This window comes from Anomaloglossus baeobatrachus, unplaced genomic scaffold (genome assembly GCF_048569485.1).
Source record: "Anomaloglossus baeobatrachus isolate aAnoBae1 unplaced genomic scaffold, aAnoBae1.hap1 Scaffold_694, whole genome shotgun sequence".
NCBI lineage: Eukaryota > Metazoa > Chordata > Amphibia > Anura > Aromobatidae > Anomaloglossus > Anomaloglossus baeobatrachus.
The window spans coordinates 26,301-45,827 of record NW_027445068.1 but is presented as its reverse complement, the minus strand read 5'-3'; the positions used below and the strand labels follow the sequence as shown (position 1 = coordinate 45,827).

The 19,527-nt window shown below is 46.9% G+C and overlaps 12 non-coding genes across 12 annotated transcripts; all 12 read right to left on the bottom strand.

Annotated features, from left to right (window-relative positions):
• Positions 1–76: 76 nt before the first annotated feature.
• Positions 77–267, bottom strand: LOC142286707 (U2 spliceosomal RNA). The gene has a single exon (XR_012747783.1). It is a non-coding gene; the product is annotated as a U2 spliceosomal RNA (small nuclear RNA).
• A 1,387-nt stretch (positions 268–1,654) lies between these two features.
• Positions 1,655–1,845, bottom strand: LOC142286706 (U2 spliceosomal RNA). The gene has a single exon (XR_012747782.1). It is a non-coding gene; the product is annotated as a U2 spliceosomal RNA (small nuclear RNA).
• Positions 1,846–3,232: 1,387 nt separating this feature from the next.
• LOC142286704 (U2 spliceosomal RNA) lies at positions 3,233–3,423 on the bottom strand. The gene has a single exon (XR_012747780.1). It is a non-coding gene; the product is annotated as a U2 spliceosomal RNA (small nuclear RNA).
• A 1,386-nt stretch (positions 3,424–4,809) lies between these two features.
• On the bottom strand, positions 4,810–5,000 carry LOC142286703 (U2 spliceosomal RNA). The gene has a single exon (XR_012747779.1). It is a non-coding gene; the product is annotated as a U2 spliceosomal RNA (small nuclear RNA).
• Positions 5,001–6,388: 1,388 nt separating this feature from the next.
• On the bottom strand, positions 6,389–6,579 carry LOC142286702 (U2 spliceosomal RNA). Its single transcript, XR_012747778.1, has one exon. It is a non-coding gene; the product is annotated as a U2 spliceosomal RNA (small nuclear RNA).
• A 1,387-nt stretch (positions 6,580–7,966) lies between these two features.
• On the bottom strand, positions 7,967–8,157 carry LOC142286701 (U2 spliceosomal RNA). Its single transcript, XR_012747777.1, has one exon. It is a non-coding gene; the product is annotated as a U2 spliceosomal RNA (small nuclear RNA).
• Positions 8,158–9,544: 1,387 nt separating this feature from the next.
• LOC142286700 (U2 spliceosomal RNA) lies at positions 9,545–9,735 on the bottom strand. Its single transcript, XR_012747776.1, has one exon. It is a non-coding gene; the product is annotated as a U2 spliceosomal RNA (small nuclear RNA).
• Positions 9,736–11,122: 1,387 nt separating this feature from the next.
• On the bottom strand, positions 11,123–11,313 carry LOC142286699 (U2 spliceosomal RNA). The gene has a single exon (XR_012747775.1). It is a non-coding gene; the product is annotated as a U2 spliceosomal RNA (small nuclear RNA).
• Positions 11,314–12,700: 1,387 nt separating this feature from the next.
• On the bottom strand, positions 12,701–12,891 carry LOC142286698 (U2 spliceosomal RNA). The gene has a single exon (XR_012747774.1). It is a non-coding gene; the product is annotated as a U2 spliceosomal RNA (small nuclear RNA).
• Positions 12,892–14,278: 1,387 nt separating this feature from the next.
• Positions 14,279–14,469, bottom strand: LOC142286687 (U2 spliceosomal RNA). The gene has a single exon (XR_012747768.1). It is a non-coding gene; the product is annotated as a U2 spliceosomal RNA (small nuclear RNA).
• Positions 14,470–15,856: 1,387 nt separating this feature from the next.
• On the bottom strand, positions 15,857–16,049 carry LOC142286681 (U2 spliceosomal RNA). The gene has a single exon (XR_012747763.1). It is a non-coding gene; the product is annotated as a U2 spliceosomal RNA (small nuclear RNA).
• Positions 16,050–18,238: 2,189 nt separating this feature from the next.
• On the bottom strand, positions 18,239–18,431 carry LOC142286680 (U2 spliceosomal RNA). The gene has a single exon (XR_012747762.1). It is a non-coding gene; the product is annotated as a U2 spliceosomal RNA (small nuclear RNA).
• Positions 18,432–19,527: the final 1,096 nt, after the last annotated feature.

The following is a 19,527-nucleotide window of genomic DNA, read 5'->3' as shown; positions in this document are numbered from 1 at the left end:
AAAATTCATTTCAATTCGCTAATCGGGCTAATATGAATCAGGTGAATCGAGTTCTGCTTTTGGAAACTGGGTTAAGAAGGGGTGCACCGTTCCTGGAGGTACTGCAATACCAGGTCAATGCGTGGAGTGGACAGAGCAAGCTCTTTTTCCATCTCCCTGTTCTAAAAATCCATTTAATATATGGTCCCCAGATAGGGGACGTATCAGATATTAAACTGATAAGAACAGATACTACACTTGATCTTAGCCAAAAGGCCGAGAAGCGATAACCAGAATTGGTTTGGGCCTCGAGTGGCACCCTGGCCTATGCCGGACACATCTTAGGGAGAGAGAGCGAGAGGGAGACAAACCCACGCCTACACAAGACATTTTGTCACCCAAGCCAACCCTTGAAAAGGCTGCTTTGCAGAGCAAAAACAAGAAGAATGGTGCGTTTTGCAGCCGCCGCCCACTGCCATGAATCTGAATAACTCCTCCTTTAGGGCGCAAGCAACTCCCCTCCCCCTTGCAGTCTTTCCAATTCACGATACAAAAAGACGGACAGGACAGGTTGCCTGACTTTCCGTCACTGCCACCCTTTGCCATCCTTACCCGTAGAAAGCCCTTTCATCATCCCCAAACCCTAATCTTTTCCCTTTCCTTCCCAGCCCCCAAACCCTGCCCTCTGTACCTTTCTCACCACCCGCTTCCCTTCTCCTGTCAACCCCCTACCACCCGGGAAAAAAAGAGATTGCCCCCTCCTTCCACTAGCCCACCCTCCCACCCAAAGAACAACTTCTTCTGCGCAGCTTGTTTTCTAGGCAGCAGCGCTATTGTGATGTCATCGGGGGGCATTGTGACAAGCCGCCAGTGTTCCGTCTCTTCATGTTGTGCACAGTTCAAACGGAAAATACATCAACAGGCAGACTACAGAAAAGCTTACTATCAAAGGTTAGAGGGGGGCTTTCTCAGAGGGCTTTTTACAGTTTTTCTATTCCCAATTAGCCGTTTAAGTGTACTTATTGAAAGTAGTAATTCTTTCATAGGCCGCCCTTTCTTAGTATTTGACGTTCCTTATATTGCGGTATGAGGCTTCGCAGTAGGTTGCAAACATTCATCACCCATGACTGTCCCCAATTGAGCTCAGAAGCTCAATGTCTATCATGACCTCTCTTTTAGAATGTCCAAGAGCAAGCAAACTATTCCTCCAGGAGAGGGCGCCAACAGACTACTAAAGAGATCATCATTACTCAAAGAAAACCCCAAAAACCAATGCATGATAGGAATAAACAGGTAACTTTCTTTGGAGTGGAAGCGGAGAGATCGCACCAGATGCCAATTCTAGATCTTATCACACCTGTGGTCACTGCAGCAGCAGGTGAATCCACTTTGTCCAAAAGGGATCTATTCCATTCAATTGCAAATGATCTAGATAAGACAGAGAACTGCAGCACGGGGACATAGCCGAGTTGGTCAGGTTGAGTGGTGATGAGTTTGCTATTTGGATGAATAAAGAAAGTCAAAAGTGTGAAAGATAAAAAACAAAAGGAGGAAGTGTGAAAAGTGAATGGGCCAAATTGAGGTGCATATGAAGACGTATGCTTTCTTCCAATTCATTAAATCGGGCTAATATGAATCAGGTGAATTGAGTTCTGCTTTTGGAAACTGGGTTAAGAAGGGGTGCACCGTTCCTGGAGGTACTGCAATACCAGGTCAATGCGTGGAGTGGACAGAGCAAGCTCTTTTTCCATCTCCCTGTTCTAAAAATCCATTTAATATATGGTCCCCAGATAGGGGACGTATCAGATATTAAACTGATAAGAACAGATACTACACTTGATCTTAGCCAAAAGGCCGAGAAGCGATAACCAGAATTGGTTTGGGCCTCGAGTGGCACCCTGGCCTATGCCGGACACATCTTAGGGAGAGAGAGCGAGAGGGAGACAAACCCACGCCTACACAAGACATTTTGTCACCCAAGCCAACCCTTGAAAAGGCTGCTTTGCAGAGCAAAAACAAGAAGAATGGTGCGTTTTGCAGCCGCCGCCCACTGCAATGAATCTGAATAACTCCTCCTTTAGGGCGCAAGCAACTCCCCTCCGCCTTGCAGTCTTTCCAATTCACGATACAAAAAGACGGACAGGACAGGTTGCCTGACTTTCCGTCACTGCCACCCTTTGCCATCCTTACCCGTAGAAAGCCCTTTCATCATCCCCAAACCCTAATCTTTTCCCTTTCCTTCCCAGCCCCCAAACCCTGCCCTCTGTACCTTTCTCACCACCCGCTTCCCTTCTCCTGTCATCCCCCTACCACCCGGGAAAAAAAGAGATTGCCCCCTCCTTCCACTAGCCCACCCTCCCACCCAAAGAACAACTTCTTCTGCGCAGCTTGTTTTCTAGGCAGCAGCGCTATTGTGATGTCATCGGGGGGCATTGTGACAAGCCGCCAGTGTTCCGTCTCTTCATGTTGTGCACAGTTCAAACGGAAAATACATCAACAGGCAGACTACAGAAAAGCTTACTATCAAAGGTTAGAGGGGGGCTTTCTCAGAGGGCTTTTTACAGTTTTTCTATTCCCAATTAGCCGTTTAAGTGTACTTATTGAAAGTAGTAATTCTTTCATAGGCCGCCCTTTCTTAGTATTTGACGTTCCTTATATTGCGGTATGAGGCTTCGCAGTAGGTTGCAAACATTCATCACCCATGACTGTCCCCAATTGAGCTCAGAAGCTCAATGTCTATCATGACCTCTCTTTTAGAATGTCCAAGAGCAAGCAAACTATTCCTCCAGGAGAGGGCGCCAACAGACTACTAAAGAGATCATCATTACTCAAAGAAAACCCCAAAAACCAATGCATGATAGGAATAAACAGGTAACTTTCTTTGGAGTGGAAGCGGAGAGATCGCACCAGATGCCAATTCTAGATCTTATCACACCTGTGGTCACTGCAGCAGCAGGTGAATCCACTTTGTCCAAAAGGGATCTATTCCATTCAATTGCAAATGATCTAGATAAGACAGAGAACTGCAGCACGGGGACATAGCCGAGTTGGTCAGGTTGAGTGGTGATGAGTTTGCTATTTGGATGAATAAAGAAAGTCAAAAGTGTGAAAGATAAAAAACAAAAGGAGGAAGTGTGAAAAGTGAATGGGCCAAATTGAGGTGCATATGAAGACGTATGCTTTCTTCCAATTCATTAAATCGGGCTAATATGAATCAGGTGAATTGAGTTCTGCTTTTGGAAACTGGGTTAAGAAGGGGTGCACCGTTCCTGGAGGTACTGCAATACCAGGTCAATGCGTGGAGTGGACAGAGCAAGCTCTTTTTCCATCTCCCTGTTCTAAAAATCCATTTAATATATGGTCCCCAGATAGGGGACGTATCAGATATTAAACTGATAAGAACAGATACTACACTTGATCTTAGCCAAAAGGCCGAGAAGCGATAACCAGAATTGGTTTGGGCCTCGAGTGGCACCCTGGCCTATGCCGGACACATCTTAGGGAGAGAGAGCGAGAGGGAGACAAACCCACGCCTACACAAGACATTTTGTCACCCAAGCCAACCCTTGAAAAGGCTGCTTTGCAGAGCAAAACAAGAAGAATGGTGCGTTTTGCAGCCGCCGCCCACTGCAATGAATCTGAATAACTCCTCCTTTAGGGCGCAAGCAACTCCCCTCCCCCTTGCAGTCTTTCCAATTCACGATACAAAAAGACGGACAGGACAGGTTGCCTGACTTTCCGTCACTGCCACCCTTTGCCATCCTTACCCGTAGAAAGCCCTTTCATCATCCCCAAACCCTAATCTTTTCCCTTTCCTTCCCAGCCCCCAAACCCTGCCCTCTGTACCTTTCTCACCACCCGCTTCCCTTCTCCTGTCATCCCCCTACCACCCGGGAAAAAAAGAGATTGCCCCCTCCTTCCACTAGCCCACCCTCCCACCCAAAGAACAACTTCTTCTGCGCAGCTTGTTTTCTAGGCAGCAGCGCTATTGTGATGTCATCGGGGGGCATTGTGACAAGCCGCCAGTGTTCCGTCTCTTCATGTTGTGCACAGTTCAAACGGAAAATACATCAACAGGCAGACTACAGAAAAGCTTACTATCAAAGGTTAGAGGGGGGCTTTCTCAGAGGGCTTTTTACAGTTTTTCTATTCCCAATTAGCCGTTTAAGTGTACTTATTGAAAGTAGTAATTCTTTCATAGGCCGCCCTTTCTTAGTATTTGACGTTCCTTATATTGCGGTATGAGGCTTCGCAGTAGGTTGCAAACATTCATCACCCATGACTGTCCCCAATTGAGCTCAGAAGCTCAATGTCTATCATGACCTCTCTTTTAGAATGTCCAAGAGCAAGCAAACTATTCCTCCAGGAGAGGGCGCCAACAGACTACTAAAGAGATCATCATTACTCAAAGAAAACCCCAAAAACCAATGCATGATAGGAATAAACAGGTAACTTTCTTTGGAGTGGAAGCGGAGAGATCGCACCAGATGCCAATTCTAGATCTTATCACACCTGTGGTCACTGCAGCAGCAGGTGAATCCACTTTGTCCAAAAGGGATCTATTCCATTCAATTGCAAATGATCTAGATAAGACAGAGAACTGCAGCACGGGGACATAGCCGAGTTGGTCAGGTTGAGTGGTGATGAGTTTGCTATTTGGATGAATAAAGAAAGTCAAAAGTGTGAAAGATAAAAAACAAAAGGAGGAAGTGTGAAAAGTGAATGGGCCAAATTGAGGTGCATATGAAGACGTATGCTTTCTTCCAATTCATTAAATCGGGCTAATATGAATCAGGTGAATTGAGTTCTGCTTTTGGAAACTGGGTTAAGAAGGGGTGCACCGTTCCTGGAGGTACTGCAATACCAGGTCAATGCGTGGAGTGGACAGAGCAAGCTCTTTTTCCATCTCCCTGTTCTAAAAATCCATTTAATATATGGTCCCCAGATAGGGGACGTATCAGATATTAAACTGATAAGAACAGATACTACACTTGATCTTAGCCAAAAGGCCGAGAAGCGATAACCAGAATTGGTTTGGGCCTCGAGTGGCACCCTGGCCTATGCCGGACACATCTTAGGGAGAGAGAGCGAGAGGGAGACAAACCCACGCCTACACAAGACATTTTGTCACCCAAGCCAACCCTTGAAAAGGCTGCTTTGCAGAGCAAAAACAAGAAGAATGGTGCGTTTTGCAGCCGCCGCCCACTGCAATGAATCTGAATAACTCCTCCTTTAGGGCGCAAGCAACTCCCCTCCCCCTTGCAGTCTTTCCAATTCACGATACAAAAAGACGGACAGGACAGGTTGCCTGACTTTCCGTCACTGCCACCCTTTGCCATCCTTACCCGTAGAAAGCCCTTTCATCATCCCCAAACCCTAATCTTTTCCCTTTCCTTCCCAGCCCCCAAACCCTGCCCTCTGTACCTTTCTCACCACCCGCTTCCCTTCTCCTGTCATCCCCCTACCACCCGGGAAAAAAAGAGATTGCCCCCCTCCTTCCACTAGCCCACCCTCCCACCCAAAGAACAACTTCTTCTGCGCAGCTTGTTTTCTAGGCAGCAGCGCTATTGTGATGTCATCGGGGGGCATTGTGACAAGCCGCCAGTGTTCCGTCTCTTCATGTTGTGCACAGTTCAAACGGAAAATACATCAACAGGCAGACTACAGAAAAGCTTACTATCAAAGGTTAGAGGGGGGCTTTCTCAGAGGGCTTTTTACAGTTTTTCTATTCCCAATTAGCCGTTTAAGTGTACTTATTGAAAGTAGTAATTCTTTCATAGGCCGCCCTTTCTTAGTATTTGACGTTCCTTATATTGCGGTATGAGGCTTCGCAGTAGGTTGCAAACATTCATCACCCATGACTGTCCCCAATTGAGCTCAGAAGCTCAATGTCTATCATGACCTCTCTTTTAGAATGTCCAAGAGCAAGCAAACTATTCCTCCAGGAGAGGGCGCCAACAGACTACTAAAGAGATCATCATTACTCAAAGAAAACCCCAAAAACCAATGCATGATAGGAATAAACAGGTAACTTTCTTTGGAGTGGAAGCGGAGAGATCGCACCAGATGCCAATTCTAGATCTTATCACACCTGTGGTCACTGCAGCAGCAGGTGAATCCACTTTGTCCAAAAGGGATCTATTCCATTCAATTGCAAATGATCTAGATAAGACAGAGAACTGCAGCACGGGGACATAGCCGAGTTGGTCAGGTTGAGTGGTGATGAGTTTGCTATTTGGATGAATAAAGAAAGTCAAAAGTGTGAAAGATAAAAAACAAAAGGAGGAAGTGTGAAAAGTGAATGGGCCAAATTGAGGTGCATATGAAGACGTATGCTTTCTTCCAATTCATTAAATCGGGCTAATATGAATCAGGTGAATTGAGTTCTGCTTTTGGAAACTGGGTTAAGAAGGGGTGCACCGTTCCTGGAGGTACTGCAATACCAGGTCAATGCGTGGAGTGGACAGAGCAAGCTCTTTTTCCATCTCCCTGTTCTAAAAATCCATTTAATATATGGTCCCCAGATAGGGGACGTATCAGATATTAAACTGATAAGAACAGATACTACACTTGATCTTAGCCAAAAGGCCGAGAAGCGATAACCAGAATTGGTTTGGGCCTCGAGTGGCACCCTGGCCTATGCCGGACACATCTTAGGGAGAGAGAGCGAGAGGGAGACAAACCCACGCCTACACAAGACATTTTGTCACCCAAGCCAACCCTTGAAAAGGCTGCTTTGCAGAGCAAAAACAAGAAGAATGGTGCGTTTTGCAGCCGCCGCCCACTGCAATGAATCTGAATAACTCCTCCTTTAGGGCGCAAGCAACTCCCCTCCCCCTTGCAGTCTTTCCAATTCACGATACAAAAAGACGGACAGGACAGGTTGCCTGACTTTCCGTCACTGCCACCCTTTGCCATCCTTACCCGTAGAAAGCCCTTTCATCATCCCCAAACCCTAATCTTTTCCCTTTCCTTCCCAGCCCCCAAACCCTGCCCTCTGTACCTTTCTCACCACCCGCTTCCCTTCTCCTGTCATCCCCCTACCACCCGGGAAAAAAAGAGATTGCCCCCTCCTTCCACTAGCCCACCCTCCCACCCAAAGAACAACTTCTTCTGCGCAGCTTGTTTTCTAGGCAGCAGCGCTATTGTGATGTCATCGGGGGGCATTGTGACAAGCCGCCAGTGTTCCGTCTCTTCATGTTGTGCACAGTTCAAACGGAAAATACATCAACAGGCAGACTACAGAAAAGCTTACTATCAAAGGTTAGAGGGGGGCTTTCTCAGAGGGCTTTTTACAGTTTTTCTATTCCCAATTAGCCGTTTAAGTGTACTTATTGAAAGTAGTAATTCTTTCATAGGCCGCCCTTTCTTAGTATTTGACGTTCCTTATATTGCGGTATGAGGCTTCGCAGTAGGTTGCAAACATTCATCACCCATGACTGTCCCCAATTGAGCTCAGAAGCTCAATGTCTATCATGACCTCTCTTTTAGAATGTCCAAGAGCAAGCAAACTATTCCTCCAGGAGAGGGCGCCAACAGACTACTAAAGAGATCATCATTACTCAAAGAAAACCCCAAAAACCAATGCATGATAGGAATAAACAGGTAACTTTCTTTGGAGTGGAAGCGGAGAGATCGCACCAGATGCCAATTCTAGATCTTATCACACCTGTGGTCACTGCAGCAGCAGGTGAATCCACTTTGTCCAAAAGGGATCTATTCCATTCAATTGCAAATGATCTAGATAAGACAGAGAACTGCAGCACGGGGACATAGCCGAGTTGGTCAGGTTGAGTGGTGATGAGTTTGCTATTTGGATGAATAAAGAAAGTCAAAAGTGTGAAAGATAAAAAACAAAAGGAGGAAGTGTGAAAAGTGAATGGGCCAAATTGAGGTGCATATGAAGACGTATGCTTTCTTCCAATTCATTAAATCGGGCTAATATGAATCAGGTGAATTGAGTTCTGCTTTTGGAAACTGGGTTAAGAAGGGGTGCACCGTTCCTGGAGGTACTGCAATACCAGGTCAATGCGTGGAGTGGACAGAGCAAGCTCTTTTTCCATCTCCCTGTTCTAAAAATCCATTTAATATATGGTCCCCAGATAGGGGACGTATCAGATATTAAACTGATAAGAACAGATACTACACTTGATCTTAGCCAAAAGGCCGAGAAGCGATAACCAGAATTGGTTTGGGCCTCGAGTGGCACCCTGGCCTATGCCGGACACATCTTAGGGAGAGAGAGCGAGAGGGAGACAAACCCACGCCTACACAAGACATTTTGTCACCCAAGCCAACCCTTGAAAAGGCTGCTTTGCAGAGCAAAAACAAGAAGAATGGTGCGTTTTGCAGCCGCCGCCCACTGCAATGAATCTGAATAACTCCTCCTTTAGGGCGCAAGCAACTCCCCTCCCCCTTGCAGTCTTTCCAATTCACGATACAAAAAGACGGACAGGACAGGTTGCCTGACTTTCCGTCACTGCCACCCTTTGCCATCCTTACCCGTAGAAAGCCCTTTCATCATCCCCAAACCCTAATCTTTTCCCTTTCCTTCCCAGCCCCCAAACCCTGCCCTCTGTACCTTTCTCACCACCCGCTTCCCTTCTCCTGTCATCCCCCTACCACCCGGGAAAAAAAGAGATTGCCCCCTCCTTCCACTAGCCCACCCTCCCACCCAAAGAACAACTTCTTCTGCGCAGCTTGTTTTCTAGGCAGCAGCGCTATTGTGATGTCATCGGGGGGCATTGTGACAAGCCGCCAGTGTTCCGTCTCTTCATGTTGTGCACAGTTCAAACGGAAAATACATCAACAGGCAGACTACAGAAAAGCTTACTATCAAAGGTTAGAGGGGGGCTTTCTCAGAGGGCTTTTTACAGTTTTTCTATTCCCAATTAGCCGTTTAAGTGTACTTATTGAAAGTAGTAATTCTTTCATAGGCCGCCCTTTCTTAGTATTTGACGTTCCTTATATTGCGGTATGAGGCTTCGCAGTAGGTTGCAAACATTCATCACCCATGACTGTCCCCAATTGAGCTCAGAAGCTCAATGTCTATCATGACCTCTCTTTTAGAATGTCCAAGAGCAAGCAAACTATTCCTCCAGGAGAGGGCGCCAACAGACTACTAAAGAGATCATCATTACTCAAAGAAAACCCCAAAAACCAATGCATGATAGGAATAAACAGGTAACTTTCTTTGGAGTGGAAGCGGAGAGATCGCACCAGATGCCAATTCTAGATCTTATCACACCTGTGGTCACTGCAGCAGCAGGTGAATCCACTTTGTCCAAAAGGGATCTATTCCATTCAATTGCAAATGATCTAGATAAGACAGAGAACTGCAGCACGGGGACATAGCCGAGTTGGTCAGGTTGAGTGGTGATGAGTTTGCTATTTGGATGAATAAAGAAAGTCAAAAGTGTGAAAGATAAAAAACAAAAGGAGGAAGTGTGAAAAGTGAATGGGCCAAATTGAGGTGCATATGAAGACGTATGCTTTCTTCCAATTCATTAAATCGGGCTAATATGAATCAGGTGAATTGAGTTCTGCTTTTGGAAACTGGGTTAAGAAGGGGTGCACCGTTCCTGGAGGTACTGCAATACCAGGTCAATGCGTGGAGTGGACAGAGCAAGCTCTTTTTCCATCTCCCTGTTCTAAAAATCCATTTAATATATGGTCCCCAGATAGGGGACGTATCAGATATTAAACTGATAAGAACAGATACTACACTTGATCTTAGCCAAAAGGCCGAGAAGCGATAACCAGAATTGGTTTGGGCCTCGAGTGGCACCCTGGCCTATGCCGGACACATCTTAGGGAGAGAGAGCGAGAGGGAGACAAACCCACGCCTACACAAGACATTTTGTCACCCAAGCCAACCCTTGAAAAGGCTGCTTTGCAGAGCAAAAACAAGAAGAATGGTGCGTTTTGCAGCCGCCGCCCACTGCAATGAATCTGAATAACTCCTCCTTTAGGGCGCAAGCAACTCCCCTCCCCCTTGCAGTCTTTCCAATTCACGATACAAAAAGACGGACAGGACAGGTTGCCTGACTTTCCGTCACTGCCACCCTTTGCCATCCTTACCCGTAGAAAGCCCTTTCATCATCCCCAAACCCTAATCTTTTCCCTTTCCTTCCCAGCCCCCAAACCCTGCCCTCTGTACCTTTCTCACCACCCGCTTCCCTTCTCCTGTCATCCCCCTACCACCCGGGAAAAAAAGAGATTGCCCCCTCCTTCCACTAGCCCACCCTCCCACCCAAAGAACAACTTCTTCTGCGCAGCTTGTTTTCTAGGCAGCAGCGCTATTGTGATGTCATCGGGGGGCATTGTGACAAGCCGCCAGTGTTCCGTCTCTTCATGTTGTGCACAGTTCAAACGGAAAATACATCAACAGGCAGACTACAGAAAAGCTTACTATCAAAGGTTAGAGGGGGGCTTTCTCAGAGGGCTTTTTACAGTTTTTCTATTCCCAATTAGCCGTTTAAGTGTACTTATTGAAAGTAGTAATTCTTTCATAGGCCGCCCTTTCTTAGTATTTGACGTTCCTTATATTGCGGTATGAGGCTTCGCAGTAGGTTGCAAACATTCATCACCCATGACTGTCCCCAATTGAGCTCAGAAGCTCAATGTCTATCATGACCTCTCTTTTAGAATGTCCAAGAGCAAGCAAACTATTCCTCCAGGAGAGGGCGCCAACAGACTACTAAAGAGATCATCATTACTCAAAGAAAACCCCAAAAACCAATGCATGATAGGAATAAACAGGTAACTTTCTTTGGAGTGGAAGCGGAGAGATCGCACCAGATGCCAATTCTAGATCTTATCACACCTGTGGTCACTGCAGCAGCAGGTGAATCCACTTTGTCCAAAAGGGATCTATTCCATTCAATTGCAAATGATCTAGATAAGACAGAGAACTGCAGCACGGGGACATAGCCGAGTTGGTCAGGTTGAGTGGTGATGAGTTTGCTATTTGGATGAATAAAGAAAGTCAAAAGTGTGAAAGATAAAAAACAAAAGGAGGAAGTGTGAAAAGTGAATGGGCCAAATTGAGGTGCATATGAAGACGTATGCTTTCTTCCAATTCATTAAATCGGGCTAATATGAATCAGGTGAATTGAGTTCTGCTTTTGGAAACTGGGTTAAGAAGGGGTGCACCGTTCCTGGAGGTACTGCAATACCAGGTCAATGCGTGGAGTGGACAGAGCAAGCTCTTTTTCCATCTCCCTGTTCTAAAAATCCATTTAATATATGGTCCCCAGATAGGGGACGTATCAGATATTAAACTGATAAGAACAGATACTACACTTGATCTTAGCCAAAAGGCCGAGAAGCGATAACCAGAATTGGTTTGGGCCTCGAGTGGCACCCTGGCCTATGCCGGACACATCTTAGGGAGAGAGAGCGAGAGGGAGACAAACCCACGCCTACACAAGACATTTTGTCACCCAAGCCAACCCTTGAAAAGGCTGCTTTGCAGAGCAAAAACAAGAAGAATGGTGCGTTTTGCAGCCGCCGCCCACTGCAATGAATCTGAATAACTCCTCCTTTAGGGCGCAAGCAACTCCCCTCCCCCTTGCAGTCTTTCCAATTCACGATACAAAAAGACGGACAGGACAGGTTGCCTGACTTTCCGTCACTGCCACCCTTTGCCATCCTTACCCGTAGAAAGCCCTTTCATCATCCCCAAACCCTAATCTTTTCCCTTTCCTTCCCAGCCCCCAAACCCTGCCCTCTGTACCTTTCTCACCACCCGCTTCCCTTCTCCTGTCATCCCCCTACCACCCGGGAAAAAAAGAGATTGCCCCCTCCTTCCACTAGCCCACCCTCCCACCCAAAGAACAACTTCTTCTGCGCAGCTTGTTTTCTAGGCAGCAGCGCTATTGTGATGTCATCGGGGGGCATTGTGACAAGCCGCCAGTGTTCCGTCTCTTCATGTTGTGCACAGTTCAAACGGAAAATACATCAACAGGCAGACTACAGAAAAGCTTACTATCAAAGGTTAGAGGGGGGCTTTCTCAGAGGGCTTTTTACAGTTTTTCTATTCCCAATTAGCCGTTTAAGTGTACTTATTGAAAGTAGTAATTCTTTCATAGGCCGCCCTTTCTTAGTATTTGACGTTCCTTATATTGCGGTATGAGGCTTCGCAGTAGGTTGCAAACATTCATCACCCATGACTGTCCCCAATTGAGCTCAGAAGCTCAATGTCTATCATGACCTCTCTTTTAGAATGTCCAAGAGCAAGCAAACTATTCCTCCAGGAGAGGGCGCCAACAGACTACTAAAGAGATCATCATTACTCAAAGAAAACCCCAAAAACCAATGCATGATAGGAATAAACAGGTAACTTTCTTTGGAGTGGAAGCGGAGAGATCGCACCAGATGCCAATTCTAGATCTTATCACACCTGTGGTCACTGCAGCAGCAGGTGAATCCACTTTGTCCAAAAGGGATCTATTCCATTCAATTGCAAATGATCTAGATAAGACAGAGAACTGCAGCACGGGGACATAGCCGAGTTGGTCAGGTTGAGTGGTGATGAGTTTGCTATTTGGATGAATAAAGAAAGTCAAAAGTGTGAAAGATAAAAAACAAAAGGAGGAAGTGTGAAAAGTGAATGGGCCAAATTGAGGTGCATATGAAGACGTATGCTTTCTTCCAATTCATTAAATCGGGCTAATATGAATCAGGTGAATTGAGTTCTGCTTTTGGAAACTGGGTTAAGAAGGGGTGCACCGTTCCTGGAGGTACTGCAATACCAGGTCAATGCGTGGAGTGGACAGAGCAAGCTCTTTTTCCATCTCCCTGTTCTAAAAATCCATTTAATATATGGTCCCCAGATAGGGGACGTATCAGATATTAAACTGATAAGAACAGATACTACACTTGATCTTAGCCAAAAGGCCGAGAAGCGATAACCAGAATTGGTTTGGGCCTCGAGTGGCACCCTGGCCTATGCCGGACACATCTTAGGGAGAGAGAGCGAGAGGGAGACAAACCCACGCCTACACAAGACATTTTGTCACCCAAGCCAACCCTTGAAAAGGCTGCTTTGCAGAGCAAAAACAAGAAGAATGGTGCGTTTTGCAGCCGCCGCCCACTGCAATGAATCTGAATAACTCCTCCTTTAGGGCGCAAGCAACTCCCCTCCCCCTTGCAGTCTTTCCAATTCACGATACAAAAAGACGGACAGGACAGGTTGCCTGACTTTCCGTCACTGCCACCCTTTGCCATCCTTACCCGTAGAAAGCCCTTTCATCATCCCCAAACCCTAATCTTTTCCCTTTCCTTCCCAGCCCCCAAACCCTGCCCTCTGTACCTTTCTCACCACCCGCTTCCCTTCTCCTGTCATCCCCCTACCACCCGGGAAAAAAAGAGATTGCCCCCTCCTTCCACTAGCCCACCCTCCCACCCAAAGAACAACTTCTTCTGCGCAGCTTGTTTTCTAGGCAGCAGCGCTATTGTGATGTCATCGGGGGGCATTGTGACAAGCCGCCAGTGTTCCGTCTCTTCATGTTGTGCACAGTTCAAACGGAAAATACATCAACAGGCAGACTACAGAAAAGCTTACTATCAAAGGTTAGAGGGGGGCTTTCTCAGAGGGCTTTTTACAGTTTTTCTATTCCCAATTAGCCGTTTAAGTGTACTTATTGAAAGTAGTAATTCTTTCATAGGCCGCCCTTTCTTAGTATTTGACGTTCCTTATATTGCGGTATGAGGCTTCGCAGTAGGTTGCAAACATTCATCACCCATGACTGTCCCCAATTGAGCTCAGAAGCTCAATGTCTATCATGACCTCTCTTTTAGAATGTCCAAGAGCAAGCAAACTATTCCTCCAGGAGAGGGCGCCAACAGACTACTAAAGAGATCATCATTACTCAAAGAAAACCCCAAAAACCAATGCATGATAGGAATAAACAGGTAACTTTCTTTGGAGTGGAAGCGGAGAGATCGCACCAGATGCCAATTCTAGATCTTATCACACCTGTGGTCACTGCAGCAGCAGGTGAATCCACTTTGTCCAAAAGGGATCTATTCCATTCAATTGCAAATGATCTAGATAAGACAGAGAACTGCAGCACGGGGACATAGCCGAGTTGGTCAGGTTGAGTGGTGATGAGTTTGCTATTTGGATGAATAAAGAAAGTCAAAAGTGTGAAAGATAAAAAACAAAAGGAGGAAGTGTGAAAAGTGAATGGGCCAAATTGAGGTGCATATGAAGACGTATGCTTTCTTCCAATTCATTAAATCGGGCTAATATGAATCAGGTGAATTGAGTTCTGCTTTTGGAAACTGGGTTAAGAAGGGGTGCACCGTTCCTGGAGGTACTGCAATACCAGGTCAATGCGTGGAGTGGACAGAGCAAGCTCTTTTTCCATCTCCCTGTTCTAAAAATCCATTTAATATATGGTCCCCAGATAGGGGACGTATCAGATATTAAACTGATAAGAACAGATACTACACTTGATCTTAGCCAAAAGGCCGAGAAGCGATAACCAGAATTGGTTTGGGCCTCGAGTGGCACCCTGGCCTATGCCGGACACATCTTAGGGAGAGAGAGCGAGAGGGAGACAAACCCACGCCTACACAAGACATTTTGTCACCCAAGCCAACCCTTGAAAAGGCTGCTTTGCAGAGCAAAAACAAGAAGAATGGTGCGTTTTGCAGCCGCCGCCCACTGCAATGAATCTGAATAACTCCTCCTTTAGGGCGCAAGCAACTCCCCTCCCCCTTGCAGTCTTTCCAATTCACGATACAAAAAGACGGACAGGACAGGTTGCCTGACTTTCCGTCACTGCCACCCTTTGCCATCCTTACCCGTAGAAAGCCCTTTCATCATCCCCAAACCCTAATCTTTTCCCTTTCCTTCCCAGCCCCCAAACCCTGCCCTCTGTACCTTTCTCACCACCCGCTTCCCTTCTCCTGTCATCCCCCTACCACCCGGGAAAAAAAGAGATTGCCCCCTCCTTCCACTAGCCCACCCTCCCACCCAAAGAACAACTTCTTCTGCGCAGCTTGTTTTCTAGGCAGCAGCGCTATTGTGATGTCATCGGGGGGCATTGTGACAAGCCGCCAGTGTTCCGTCTCTTCATGTTGTGCACAGTTCAAACGGAAAATACATCAACAGGCAGACTACAGAAAAGCTTACTATCAAAGGTTAGAGGGGGGCTTTCTCAGAGGGCTTTTTACAGTTTTTCTATTCCCAATTAGCCGTTTAAGTGTACTTATTGAAAGTAGTAATTCTTTCATAGGCCGCCCTTTCTTAGTATTTGACGTTCCTTATATTGCGGTATGAGGCTTCGCAGTAGGTTGCAAACATTCATCACCCATGACTGTCCCCAATTGAGCTCAGAAGCTCAATGTCTATCATGACCTCTCTTTTAGAATGTCCAAGAGCAAGCAAACTATTCCTCCAGGAGAGGGCGCCAACAGACTACTAAAGAGATCATCATTACTCAAAGAAAACCCCAAAAACCAATGCATGATAGGAATAAACAGGTAACTTTCTTTGGAGTGGAAGCGGAGAGATCGCACCAGATGCCAATTCTAGATCTTATCACACCTGTGGTCACTGCAGCAGCAGGTGAATCCACTTTGTCCAAAAGGGATCTATTCCATTCAATTGCAAATGATCTAGATAAGACAGAGAACTGCAGCACGGGGACATAGCCGAGTTGGTCAGGTTGAGTGGTGATGAGTTTGCTATTTGGATGAATAAAGAAAGTCAAAAGTGTGAAAGATAAAAAACAAAAGGAGGAAGTGTGAAAAGTGAATGGGCCAAATTGAGGTGCATATGAAGACGTATGCTTTCTTCCAATTCATTAAATCGGGCTAATATGAATCAGGTGAATTGAGTTCTGCTTTTGGAAACTGGGTTAAGAAGGGGTGCACCGTTCCTGGAGGTACTGCAATACCAGGTCAATGCGTGGAGTGGACAGAGCAAGCTCTTTTTCCATCTCCCTGTTCTAAAAATCCATTTAATATATGGTCCCCAGATAGGGGACGTATCAGATATTAAACTGATAAGAACAGATTTTTGATTTAATGAAGCTTTCCAAAGCACCACAAAAAATGCATGACCGAAGTCACACCAAAAACAGTGCAAAGGCTAGGATTCGTGTGGACCCCACCGTGAGGAGAGGGTCCCCAAAAATCAACCCCGTCCCTCCGAGCCAGAAGGCCACAGCAAGGGTCAGGGATCTTCGGTGCTCCCCCAAGCCGAAGCCTGGTTGAGCCTTGTCGTTGCTCCCAGCGTCCACCCAGGCATCTTACCCAAGTGGAGTAGAGAGCTACTAGTTATTGGTTTCGCAGCCGAAACTGCCCGGACCGTCAACCGGTGTTGGTTTCTCAGCCCAAGGCTAACCGGACCTCCAACCGGGTGTTGGTTTCTCAGCCGAAGCTGACCCAGACCTCCAACCGGGTGTTGGTTTCTCAGCCGAAGCTGACCCGGACCTCCAACCGGGTGTTAGTTTCTCAGCCCAAAGCTGACCAGACCTCCGACCGGGATTATAAAAATTTCCCTTCCTAGCCAGAAGGCCGGGATAGGGTAATATGCTCAAAAAGTATGAAAAGGCAAGGTACGGTGTGCTACAGAGCCCAAGGCTTGCCGGGGTCCCAAGCCAGCAAGCTCAGACTCACTCCAGGGTCGTCAGTCCTGGGGCACGTTGTACTATAGCCCCCCACCCTTACTCAGTCTAATAGCCTTGATCCTGGTAGGGCCATGTTTTCCTCTAGATGAATATACTATCCACCCAGAGTACTAGCAAGCGCAACCTTCCAGTGTGCAGTGTATCATTGTACTAAGGTGGCCTGGAGCTTAAACCACCTCTTCGAACAACACTACACATGATCTTAGCCAAAAGGCCGAGAAGCGATAACCAGAATTGGTTTGGGCCTCGAGTGGCACCCTGGCCTATGCCGGACACATCTTAGGGAGAGAGAGCGAGAGGGAGACAAACCCACGCCTACACAAGACATTTTGTCACCCAAGCCAACCCTTGAAAAGGCTGCTTTGCAGAGCAAAAACAAGAAGAATGGTGCGTTTTGCAGCCGCCGCCCACTGCAATGAATCTGAATAACTCCTCCTTTAGGGCGCAAGCAACTCCCCTCCCCCTTGCAGTCTTTCCAATTCACGATACAAAAAGACGGACAGGACAGGTTGCCTGACTTTCCGTCACTGCCACCCTTTGCCATCCTTACCCGTAGAAAGCCCTTTCATCATCCCCAAACCCTAATCTTTTCCCTTTCCTTCCCAGCCCCCAAACCCTGCCCTCTGTACCTTTCTCACCACCCGCTTCCCTTCTCCTGTCATCCCCCTACCACCCGGGAAAAAAAGAGATTGCCCCCTCCTTCCACTAGCCCACCCTCCCACCCAAAGAACAACTTCTTCTGCGCAGCTTGTTTTCTAGGCAGCAGCGCTATTGTGATGTCATCGGGGGGCATTGTGACAAGCCGCCAGTGTTCCGTCTCTTCATGTTGTGCACAGTTCAAACGGAAAATACATCAACAGGCAGACTACAGAAAAGCTTACTATCAAAGGTTAGAGGGGGGCTTTCTCAGAGGGCTTTTTACAGTTTTTCTATTCCCAATTAGCCGTTTAAGTGTACTTATTGAAAGTAGTAATTCTTTCATAGGCCGCCCTTTCTTAGTATTTGACGTTCCTTATATTGCGGTATGAGGCTTCGCAGTAGGTTGCAAACATTCATCACCCATGACTGTCCCCAATTGAGCTCAGAAGCTCAATGTCTATCATGACCTCTCTTTTAGAATGTCCAAGAGCAAGCAAACTATTCCTCCAGGAGAGGGCGCCAACAGACTACTAAAGAGATCATCATTACTCAAAGAAAACCCCAAAAACCAATGCATGATAGGAATAAACAGGTAACTTTCTTTGGAGTGGAAGCGGAGAGATCGCACCAGATGCCAATTCTAGATCTTATCACACCTGTGGTCACTGCAGCAGCAGGTGAATCCACTTTGTCCAAAAGGGATCTATTCCATTCAATTGCAAATGATCTAGATAAGACAGAGAACTGCAGCACGGGGACATAGCCGAGTTGGTCAGGTTGAGTGGTGATGAGTTTGCTATTTGGATGAATAAAGAAAGTCAAAAGTGTGAAAGATAAAAAACAAAAGGAGGAAGTGTGAAAAGTGAATGGGCCAAATTGAGGTGCATATGAAGACGTATGCTTTCTTCCAATTCATTAAATCGGGCTAATATGAATCAGGTGAATTGAGTTCTGCTTTTGGAAACTGGGTTAAGAAGGGGTGCACCGTTCCTGGAGGTACTGCAATACCAGGTCAATGCGTGGAGTGGACAGAGCAAGCTCTTTTTCCATCTCCCTGTTCTAAAAATCCATTTAATATATGGTCCCCAGATAGGGGACGTATCAGATATTAAACTGATAAGAACAGATTTTTGATTTAATGAAGCTTTCCAAAGCACCACAAAAAATGCATGACCGAAGTCACACCAAAAACAGTGCAAAGGCTAGGATTCGTGTGGACCCCACCGTGAGGAGAGGGTCCCCAAAAATCAACCCCGTCCCTCCGAGCCAGAAGGCCACAGCAAGGGTCAGGGATCTTCGGTGCTCCCCCAAGCCGAAGCCTGGTTGAGCCTTGTCGTTGCTCCCAGCGTCCACCCAGGCATCTTACCCAAGTGGAGTAGAGAGCTACTAGTTATTGGTTTCGCAGCCGAAACTGCCCGGACCGTCAACCGGTGTTGGTTTCTCAGCCCAAGGCTAACCGGACCTCCAACCGGGTGTTGGTTTCTCAGCCGAAGCTGACCCAGACCTCCAACCGGGTGTTGGTTTCTCAGCCGAAGCTGACCCGGACCTCCAACCGGGTGTTAGTTTCTCAGCCCAAAGCTGACCAGACCTCCGACCGGGATTATAAAAATTTCCCTTCCTAGCCAGAAGGCCGGGATAGGGTAATATGCTCAAAAAGTATGAAAAGGCAAGGTACGGTGTGCTACAGAGCCCAAGGCTTGCCGGGGTCCCAAGCCAGCAAGCTCAGACTCACTCCAGGGTCGTCAGTCCTGGGGCACGTTGTACTATAGCCCCCCACCCTTACTCAGTCTAATAGCCTTGATCCTGGTAGGGCCATGTTTTCCTCTAGATGAATATACTATCCACCCAGAGTACTAGCAAGCGCAACCTTCCAGTGTGCAGTGTATCATTGTACTAAGGTGGCCTGGAGCTTAAACCACCTCTTCGAACAACACTACACATGATCTTAGCCAAAAGGCCGAGAAGCGATAACCAGAATTGGTTTGGGCCTCGAGTGGCACCCTGGCCTATGCCGGACACATCTTAGGGAGAGAGAGCGAGAGGGAGACAAACCCACGCCTACACAAGACATTTTGTCACCCAAGCCAACCCTTGAAAAGGCTGCTTTGCAGAGCAAAAACAAGAAGAATGGTGCGTTTTGCAGCCGCCGCCCACTGCAATGAATCTGAATAACTCCTCCTTTAGGGCGCAAGCAACTCCCCTCCCCCTTGCAGTCTTTCCAATTCACGATACAAAAAGACGGACAGGACAGGTTGCCTGACTT